The sequence below is a fragment of the Piliocolobus tephrosceles genome, chromosome 6, assembly GCF_002776525.5.
Source record: "Piliocolobus tephrosceles isolate RC106 chromosome 6, ASM277652v3, whole genome shotgun sequence".
NCBI classification, from domain to species: domain Eukaryota; kingdom Metazoa; phylum Chordata; class Mammalia; order Primates; family Cercopithecidae; genus Piliocolobus; species Piliocolobus tephrosceles.
This window is the reverse complement of record NC_045439.1, coordinates 108,974,267-108,985,078: the sequence shown is the minus strand read 5'-3', so window position 1 is coordinate 108,985,078 and position 10,812 is coordinate 108,974,267. Positions and strand designations below refer to the sequence as shown.

At 49.1% G+C, this 10,812-nt stretch overlaps 1 long non-coding RNA gene and 1 pseudogene across 1 annotated transcript in view; one reads left to right on the top strand and one right to left on the bottom strand.

The window, feature by feature from the left end:
• LOC111553674 overlaps positions 1–698 on the top strand; it is a 6,077-nt gene extending 5,379 nt beyond the window's left edge. The window contains exon 5 of the long non-coding RNA XR_002735032.1: positions 512–698. This is a non-coding gene — a long non-coding RNA (uncharacterized LOC111553674). The remainder of the gene's footprint in view (positions 1–511) is intronic.
• Positions 699–1,164: 466 nt separating this feature from the next.
• On the bottom strand, positions 1,165–10,549 carry LOC111553695 (annotated as a pseudogene).
• Positions 10,550–10,812: the final 263 nt, after the last annotated feature.

The following is a 10,812-nucleotide window of genomic DNA, read 5'->3' as shown; positions in this document are numbered from 1 at the left end:
GTCTCTCTGCATCTCAGGTCCCTCCCCACCTCATGGCTTCCTCCCCCTCAGGTCCCTCCCAACCTCCTATCCCTCCCCACCTTGTGTCCCCCCACCACTGTGTCTCTTGCCCCCTCATGTCCCTTCCCCCTCAGGTCCCTTCCCCACTCAGGTCCCTCCCCACCTCGTGTCCCTCCCCCTCTCGTGTCCCTCTCCCACTCAGGTCCCTCATTCCCTCGTGTCCCTCCCCCTCCCAGGTCGTTCCCCCTTCAGGTCCCTCGCCTGCTCTTGTCCTTCCCCTCCTTAGGTCCCTCCTCCCCTCACATCCCTCTGTCTTCATTTACGGGCAGGAGAAATTTCAAAGTGTTTGTACCACAATTACTTTAAAACTCTGAAGGTGACCTTTAAGGGTTTGTGTGTGTTTTAATTTTACTTTTACATAATAACCTGCAATAACTACACCGATGCATGCATTTTTGTGCTTATTTGTAAGTGCTTTCTTTAAAACTGCTTTTTTCTTACATCCTTTCAGTCCTTTTCCCTATGCCTGGAGCCTGGGTACCAGCTATTGAAAACTACTTTTCTCCTTATTCATTCTAACATATTCACACATAAAGGTTGTCATTCCTTTGTGTCACTATTTTACAAAAATTGGATCATACCATATACAATTATCTGCTATTTGTTTTTCTCACCTAACAATAAATACACTGTGAAAATCCCCTCAGATGAGTAGATATCAATCTTATTCATTCTTTTTTTCTTTTTTTGAGACAGGGTCTCACTTCCTTGCCCAGGTTGGAGTGCGGTGGTGCAGTCACAGCTCACTGCAGCCTGGCCTCCAAGACTCAATCGATCCTTTCACCTCAGCCTCTCGAGTAGATGGGACTACAGGCATGCACCACTGAACCTGGCTAATTTTCGTATTTTTTGTAGAGATGGGGTTTCGACATGTTGCCTAGGCTGGTCTTAAACTCCAAAGCTCAAGAGATCCACCTGCCTCGGCCTCCGAAAGTGCTGGGATTACAGGCCTGGGCCACCGTGCCCCACCTCTTACTCATTTTTTTTTTAATTTCTTCTTCTTCTTTTTTTTTTTTTTTTTTTTTTTTTCAGGTTGCAGGGTTTTATTTCAGCAACACAGCAACAGTCAAGCAGAGCCACACAGCAGGGGCACCTACAGCTGCCTCATGAGGCGGCAGCAGCGGCCGCTTTTGCAGCTGTTCTGTCTCCCAGCATCCTCTGCTTCTGTTTGGCCCGGCACTTCCTGGCAGAATAGCGGGCCCCCAGGGCCTGTTAGCGGTCCTGGTAGGCCTGGGCCACCTGGGTGAACTGCTGCACTTCCTTGGCCCAGTTCTGCCTGTTGTTCTCTCCTTCGCTCTACTGACAGGCCTTGAGCCGCTCCTGGATAATACTGACGATTTCTTGATCGACTTTGTAGTCCCTCTTCCGCTGCATTTGGCTTCACATATGCACAAGATGTCCTCCTTGCGCTCGGTGATGTCCGGCACGCGGCGGTACTACCGGTGGTAGTAGTAATACCTGTTCTTTGCGTGCTGCCACTCTGGGAACTCTCACGAGGGTCACGGGTCCATCCACGAGGAGGTTGAAGGCCTTCGTCAGGTAGACGACAGTGCTGGCGTGTGGCGCGGGGGCGCGGGGTCCACATCTTTGTCTCCGCATGGCGGCAGTGAGCGCGGACTCCGCTCCGGGATGCGCTGCCCTGGCCTCTGCCTCGGTCCGGGTCCCTACTCGTTCTTTTTAATGGTTGTGTAATATTACATGGTGTGGACTTAATAAAGGACCCCTACGCAGCCAAGAGATTTTTTCCCCCAATGGGAAAACAGATTTTTTTAAGAAATGTTTGAGATTTTAGTGAATTCTTTTCATCTGGCAAGGAGCTGAACTACCTGTATGTTCAGAAGCCAAGTTCAGCAGTCTTGTATGTGGGATGTCTGTAAAGAATAAGAAAAAAGGCCGGTCGCGGTGGCTCATGCCTGTAATCCCAGCACTTTGGGAGGCCGAGGTGGGCGAATCACGAGGTCGGGAGATCGAGACCAGCCTGGCCAACATGGCGAAACCCCGTCTCTACTAAAAATACAAAAACTATCCTTGGGTGCCTGTAATCCCAGCTACTTGGGAGGCTGAGGCAGGAGAATCGCTTGAACCCAGGAGGTGGAGGCTACAGTGAGCCAAGATCGCGCCACTGCACTCCAGCCTGGGGACAGAGGAAGACTCCTTCTCAAAAAAAAAAAAAAAAAAAAAAAGGAATAAGAAACGGACTCTGCCCTAAGGAGTCTGGGCTCTTACCAGGAGGCAGAGCCACACGTGGTCATGAGACAACAGCCTCTGGCAGCTGCACGGAGGAGAGCTCCACGGAGCCTACGGGAGGGAGGGCTTGAGGCTGGCCCGCTGGGAGGGTACAGCTCTGGCAGGAAGCCTGGAAGGGCAGGTGTGGAGTCAGACGTGATCTGATGTTCTGTGTGGCCAAGACAGAAAGCCAGGCAGGAAAAACCCAGTTACTCAGAAGATTGGTTGAGCAGCCACTTCCCTCCCACTGACCGCCCCCCCCCCCACCCCCAATCTCTATAGTCTTAGCGTATTTTCAGCCTTTAGTTTCCTCTCCTTGGAGGTTGAGCCCCTGGTCTCTTGGTTTTCTAACTGCAGAAGGGATGAAAGTCTGAGATTTCAATCAAAAGCTTAAGAAAATAATAATCCTTGGTTGCCCTAATTCTTTCCTGAAAATACCTCACACTAACAGAAATTGCCTTTAAGCCCCTTTTCTTTTCTTTCATGCTTTAAATTTCTTTCTTAATTAAAAAGAGTTGTTTACTTGATGTGGGCTCCAACATGCTTATTTATTTTAACTTATCTTGTTTCTTTTTTCCTTATCTTCATGACTTGTTAACTCTATAACTCTCTCTTCTTGTGTCTTAAAATGCCGGTCGTGTCTGTCACTGACATGACCTAATAAGGAACTTCATAATCAGCCCTTTTCTATTCTCACAGAATAGAAGTTGTGTCAATAACAAATGGAAATCACTGAGCTCCAGAATTCAACTCCCCTAAACTGGCTGCTTGTCCCTATCAGAGATTTTAGAATGTTTTCCCCTTAGGATGAATTTCAGTTTTACTCAATCCTACCAATGTTTGATGACAACACTCATAGAAAAGTAATGATAAATTAATGTCTGCTTTTCAAAGTACCTGGTTGAGTTCACTGTGTAATAATAATAATAATAATAATAATAATAATAATAATAAAGGCAGCCAAACTGATGATTGGCAGAATTTTTTCCCATCACTTAAGGCAATTGAGTTGCAGTACCCAGTCTGAGAATGCCTCAGAGACACACCACCCAGGGACTTGGATCCTTGATGTCAGAAAGATTGTGATCGAATTAAGTCTGACTCAACAAATAAGGTCACTGGGAAGAAGTGCTGGCATTAAATTTACCGTTAACGCCAGGGTCAATTTACTAAACAGTCATCTGCATGTGGTTCCACAAGACGGACGTCTGGGTAAATTCCAGAAACTGCCTGGGAGGAAGATAGCTTGCGCATGAAGTCACTGAATCCCGGTCAGTGTGACGCTTGGTGATCATCTCTCAGTACACCAAAAAGCGTTTCCAAAGACAGGACGCCACTGTGGGGTGGAAAGCCTTTGGAAGCTGTGGAAGGTGACTTCTTATGTTAAGTCTAGAAACGGGATGGCAGGAGGACAAGAAACTGAGACTCTGGTGTCGGGAGCCTGGAGTCCTAGTTCCACCACAGATGTTAACTGGGCACAGCTATTCAGGTCAGTGAGTGGTTCATCTTAGAGTTGTTTCTAGACTAGATATTTATTGCCCTGCATTACAAAGACGGGAAAGTAAGAGTTCTGTCCATCAGCCAGTTGTCAGGCATAAATGATGTCTTTCCCTTGCTTCCTACACCACAGTTTGCTTATCTGTCAGATGGAAACGCTAATTACTTACTTACCTACTCCTCACCTCCAGGGCTGTTCACATGAATAAGAAGAGAGTATGGATACGAATTTGCCATACAAAGGGAAAAATTCCACACAAATAGAAAACACTAGCAGAAATAATTTCTAGATTCTTCCTGCTGAAGCTTTTCAACTATTTCCAAAACACGTCATTGCTGAGCCTGTGCAAGTTCAAATGGCAAAACCCCAAGAGTCAGTGGCATTGCCTCTTCTCTAGCCAGAGCCTTAGGGGCCGTCAGCCTGCACCTGCCTGTTTGTTCTGCCATTGCCTCATTCGCTCTGACTTGGACACCGGGGAAGCCAGGACCACAGAGGCACTTCTCAGCTTCCTCCTGAAACAGCCCTCCTCAGCTTCTCAGCTGTGTCTCCCGGGTCTTCTCACAGAATTCTTGGCCAGGAATCCACCTTCCTTAAAGCAAATCAGGTCTCCCGATTTCCTAGAGCCAGAATAGCATAGGGGGCAGCTGTGGAGCTTGGAGCCAGACAGACCCTTACTAATTATCCATGGATCTTGCTGAGCCTTGGTTTCTCATCTGTAAAATGCGGGTAATGAAGCTACTTTCCTGGGCATCTATGAGTTCGAAATAAAAGAATATGGGGGCCAGGTGCAGTGGCTCACGCCTGTAATCCCAGCACTTTGGGAGACTGAGACAGATGGATCACCTGAGGTCAGGAGTTCAAGACCAGCCTGGCCAAGATAGTGAATCCCTGTCTCTACTAAAAATACAAAAATTAGCCAAGTGTGTTGGAGGGTGCCTGTAAACCCAGCTACCCGGGAGGCTGGGTCAGGAGAATCACTTGAATACAGGAGGTGGAGTTTGCAGTGAGCTGAGATCACACCACTGCACTTCAGCCTCGTTGACACAGCAAGACTCCATCTCAAAAAAAAAAAACAAAACAAAGAAGAGTATGGGTGAAAGGGCCGGGTGTGTCACGGGAGTTGAATGTGTGTCCTTTTCCTTTTTCCCTTGTTCCTTTCCTGTGCAGATGCCCACCAGCCACTGTCTCCTTCCTCCTGGGAAGGCGCTGCATTGTTTCCCCGCAAAGCAGGTCCAGAAAGCAGACCCGGCCCCATGTCTGTGCATCTGCTCGGAGAAGGCCTCCTGAGGAGCACACCGACACTCTCCCCTTCCATATTGGCCTTCTCTGCACTATCTCAGGTTCTTGCCTCTTTGGAATTGTGTGTATGTGGAGGGAACATCTGGAGGTGTCCCTTAATTTTTCATGTTACATCTGGACATGTCACATAGCCACAACCGTAACTGTACGTGCAGAATCCTGTCGTGTGTGCTGTGGGCAAGCCAAGAAGTGGCTTTGTGTGCTCTTCTGCCAACCTGGTCCAGTGCAGGTGCTGTGTGACCCCAGAGGAAAGAGTCATTCAGAGGGCCTGAAGAAGGGAGGAGTCGGTGGCTTGCAAGGTGCACTCCCATTTCCTGCGGTTTTCACAGGCTTACATGATAAGGACTGGAGATGAAATGAAGCAAAATCTTCTGGGGTCACTGGAGCTATTTCTTTTGAGTACAGGTCTCTGGGATAGCATGACCTGTCAGCCACACCCGTTTCACACCTGTTGGCAGCTCCATTCTGCAGGGGAGCAAGTGTCCAGTCCTGGGAGCACTGGCTGCAGGGATGCTAGGAATGTCCACCCTGTCCTGGGGCCTGCGTTCGCCTCTGCCCCTCCACTGCCTCTCCATCCCTCTTCCTCCTCTTTATTTTTGTCTGTCCTTATGGCTGTCAGTGGGGTCTTGAGTCACCTGTGTCATCATATCAGGAACATTGTGTGTTCTAAAGTGTGCTTGGTGGAACACTTGTTACTTGAAACAGTGCTTTGTAAAATGGATCCTGAGGCTAGCAGCTGGGAATGCCGCATCCTCTATCTCCTTCTTGTGGATTTACGATTCAGATTCTCTATTAACCCTGAAGAATCCCATAATAAATGGTTTACTTTTGCTTTGTAGTTTTGCCCAAACATTTTTGATCATGGATCCTTTTGTATGAACTCCCAAGAAACACTTATTAGCAGGATTTGGTGAATCACACTCTGGGAAAAGCAGGCATGAACAACATATTATTTGTAGGAATGCTATGAAGTCAAACTCACCAGTGAGAAATCTGGCATCAGAGGGCTGTGGAAAATGTGTGTGCTTTTTTTTTTTTTTTTTTTTTAATAAAAATGTCACATTGGTGCAGATCAGACGTTCCCACCCCCTCACCACAAAAAGAATCTTTTTAGTTCTTTCCTCAAGGGATTCCATGTTTTAAAGGCTTTTAACTACCTAACAAACTACATTTATTGAATAATAATTTATTTATTTGAGTTTTATTTATCAAAGACATCCAACTGCCAATTAGTGCTTCTGATCCGTCAAGATAACCACAGTTGCCACACTGGGTTGATATGACTCCAGCCCAAAGCAAATAAACTTAATGTTTTATTTAGTCTGGGAACGTCATTGAGGTAAACGTATGGTTTCCTCTGGGCTTTTTGATATCTCGAAAATAGCTTGCAGACCCCCCTTGCTGCCTTCATGGAGAGCAGGATGGGTGGAAAGCAGGACCACGGACGGAAATGCAGAGGACGCACAGCTGTTAGGAGGGCGGGAGGGATGGGGGATGGGGGTGGTGACTGGGGCTACACCAGGACACTGGATAGTAGAGACTAAATGGCTACAGCCACTGTGAAGACTGGGGTTCCCAGGGTTGGGGGGTCCAGATCCTGGTGAACAAGCAAGAAGCTACTAGCCAAAGGCACATTCATGGTGTACCCTTAATGTGGGCAAAAACCTGGACATAGCGCCTTCCCTGTGTACCCTGGCTGCATTGCACCCACCCTTCCCCCAGCACCCAGAAGAGGCCCAGGGAGGACAGGGCAAAGGGGAGTGAGGCGGGCTCCTTCACTGGGATGCTTTCCCCAGACCTCTGTGATGCATTTTTCAATCACGAGCTACTATGAAGTAGATGCATTGCCATGGCCACCTTCAGTGTCAGTAGAGCCCTTGGGGGATTAAGGCCCCTGAGGATTCTGCAGTCAGCTTGCTCCTCACCTCAAAGGAGAGACCTCTGCCCAGGGAGCTCATCCTTGCTTAGCAGAACCTGGGCCGCTGTTCATATGGCAAGGATGAGGCACTAGAGCCAGATTCAGGCTCATCAAGCGGTTCTGTCTGAGATGATGGAGAGCCATGCGCTCCTTAAATAGAGGGTTTCCTGGCGCATTGGAGATGGGACTAAACAGCCTATAATCCGCTTTCCACCTGACTTTACAGAAGAGATGTTACTCGAAGTAAGAGAGGGGGCTCCTCCACAGGAGAAAAGTGCTCAGGTCATGCCCTTTGCAGCCCCACTCAGCCTCCATGGGCTGGGTCCTGAGTCCCTCCTGGACCCCCAGGTACCCTCACAGCCCCAGACCCCTGCTTAGCAATGGCCTCGAAGTAAAACACACGATCCTACTTCGTGCCTCTCCTCCCTTACTAGCCTGGACAGCATTTTCCCAAAAGATACAATCTGTGTCTGGCAGAAGCCCACTTGCAAAAATAAATTCTTCCCTGAACATTTTTTCCAGGCCTATTTCAGAAATAAATTTGGGTGATGCCTTTTACCCATTTGCAATGCCAAACATCCTGAACCCCGAGGCCATGTTCTGCGGTGTAAACGTTACGATAAGGAAGGAATCAGGATCTTCTCCTCAGAAGAACCCACCTCTGCCTCTAGCAGGGAGGCTGAGCAGTCCCCACAGCTGTACCCAACGCAAACCGCTGCTGCTCAGATGTGGGGACACAGGTGGATGGAGCTCACAGCCTGGGTCCCAGGACAGCACAGCCACGCCCATCCGTCTCACCCTGCCAGGCTCTCCCGCAACAGGGAGCCTTCCTCTGGTTTCTGGGTGCACTGACGGCTGCAGCAGCTACAATCTCCTGGATACCCATTCATTCACTCATTCATTCACTCCCTCACTAAATATTTATGCTGAGTGCCTGTTATGTGTCAGGCACTGTGCTAAGAGCTGGAAATACAGCAGTGAACAAGTGTCCATGGGGCCTGGCATGTACGGGGCACTCTACTCACAGCACAATGACCAAGTGCATGAGCTGGAAGGCAGGAGGAAGGGAGGAAAGGAAGCGTCTATCCAGTCAAGTCCCTCTGCTTTTGTGTGCACCATCTCATTGAATCTTCCCAACCGCACTCCGTGATTAGAAGGTGTCCCCATCCCCATTTTCACAGAAAAAACAGCCAAGTTCCAAAAGAAAGGGCAGAGATGGATTGATACAGCTTATCTAATTTCAGAGCTCTGAACTCTCTCAACCATGCACACTACAAAGGCACTCACAAGCTCACAAATGCACAGGGACACATACACGCCCCCTCGCACAGCTGGACTGTGCATCCCTGCTCCGGGGGTACCCAGTGACTGAGTCATGCGCTAACATTCTACTTTTCTTTCTTTTCCCTTTTTCTTTTAGAAAGAGTCTCGCTCTGTCACCCAATCTGGAGTGTAGTGGCACGATCTTGGCTCACTGCAACCTCTGCCTCCTGAGTTCAAGAGATTCTCCTGTCTCAGCCTCCTGAGTAGCTGGGATTACAGGCATGCACCACCTCGCCTGGCTAATTTTTGTATTTTTTAAAATAGAGATAGGGTTTCCTCATGTTGGTCAGGCTGGTCTCAAACTCCTGACCTCACGTGATCCGCCTGCCTTGGCCTCCCATAGTGTTGGGATTACAGGCGTGAGCCACCGCGCCTGGCCAACATTCTACTTTTTTTCATCATAACCATGTTCTGAGCACCCACTCTGGCTCCTGTATGCTCCTGTCTGGGCCCAGGAACCCAGAGCAACAGGGGAGACTGAGTCCCTGCCCTTCAGGCACGTGCTGTCTAGTAAGGAAGCCACTGGCTGTGGCTGCTGAGTACGTGAAATGTGATTAAATCTACATTGAGATGTGCTGTGAGTGTGAAATACGTACTGAGTTTCTAAGACTTAGTAAGAAGAAAAGAATGCAGACAATTCCATACTTTAACCAGGTTCAGTACCCCTTATCTGAAATGCTTCAGACCAGAAGTGTTTTGGATTTCACATTTTTTTCTGTTTTTTGGAATACTTTTGCGTATACATAAGTGAGATATCTTGGGGATGGGACCCAAGTCTAAACATGAAATTCACATATGTTTTGTAAATACCATATATACATAGCCTGAAGGTAACTTCATATAAAATTTTAAATAATTTTGTGCACGAAACAAAAATTTTGGCTGGGTGTTGACCGCGACCCGGCACAGGAGGTCAGGGGTGGAACCTTCCTCTGGTGGAGTCATGTCAGCATGCAAACACTTTTGGAGTTTGGAGAATTTCAAAGCTCAGACTTTTTTTTTTTTTTTGAGACGGAGTCTCGCTGTCACCCAGGCTGGAGTGCAGTGGCCAGATCTCAGCTCACTGCAAGCTCCGCCTCCCGGGTTCACGCCATTCTCCTGCCTCAGCCTCCCGTGTAGCTGGGACTACAGGCGCCCGCCACCTCGGCCGGCTAGTTTTTTGTATTTTTTCAGTAGAGACGGGGTTTCACCGTGTTAGCCAGGATGGTCTCGATCTCCTGACCTTGTGATCCGCCCGTCTCGGCAGCCCAAACTGCTGGGATTACAGGCTTGAGCCACCGCGCCAGGCCCAAAGCTCAGATTTTTAAATTAGGGATATGCAACCTGTGTGGATCACATGTTGAAATTACGCATCTTTTGGATATATGGGGTTAAAGAAAAAGTATATAAAAGATCATTTTCCATGCCTCTTTTTAAAAAATGTGGTGGCGGCTGGACATGATGGCTCACGCCTGTAATCCCAGCACTTTGGGAGGCTGAGGCGGGCGAATCACGAGGTCAGCAGATCAAGACCATCCTGGCTAACACGGTGAAACCCTGTCTCTACTAAAAATACAAAAAATTAGCTGGGCGAGGTGGCGGGTGCCTGCAGTCCCAGCTACTGGGGAGGCCGAGGTAGGAAAATGGCGTGAACCAGGGAGGCGGAGCTTGCAGTGAGCAGAGATCGTGCCACTGCATTCCAGCCTGGGAGACAGAGCAAGACTCCGTCTCAGGGGTGAAAAAAAAAAAAAAAAAAAAAAAAAAATTGATGGCTACTTACCCGTTTGAGCTTGCAGGAACATATTTTTAAAACGTGGCTACTAAAACATGTAAAACCACATATGTGGCTCACGTGTGTGCTTACATGATATTGCTAAGGGACAGTGTGGCTGGAGATGGAGAGACAAACCGTAAGCAGGCGCGGAACACGGGTGCCTGCAAATAGGGGAACAGGCCAGGGAGGAAGCAGTGCAGGGTGGGTGGATGCCGGCAGTGGATGGGTGGCCTCAGGGGTGGAGGGGGAGCCAGGAGAGGGAGGAGCCGGGAGTGAGCGCAGGATGAGTCATTTCTTACCCTGCCAGGGGCTGGGGCCTGGGTCCTGGAGGAAGGAAGGAGATCCGGGAGCTGTACAGGCGCCTGCCTTTTTTCCTTCCCCGACTGAGCAAGGGGTCCCGGCACTGCGGGGGCCCTCTGGAGGTCACCACCTCCATCCAGCCTCTCGGTTTCAGAGGGTCAGTGTCTGCCATGGTCCTGATCTAGGGTTGGCAAACGGTCCTTTGGCCCTGCCCTCACAGGTGCTCACTCCACAGGTGCATTAATCCAGTGCCTGGGATAGTCCAAGCCTGCTGTCAGCACTGCAGGGGTGGTGGTGACCAATCAAAGTGCCCGCTCCAGGGCAGCTCATAGCAAGCGTGGGGTGGCTGGAGACAAACAATAGGCAAAGGAACAACTACATGTGTCAGGTGTGGTCGGTGAAAAGAAAAATCAAGAGGGAGGATGGATGGGTGGG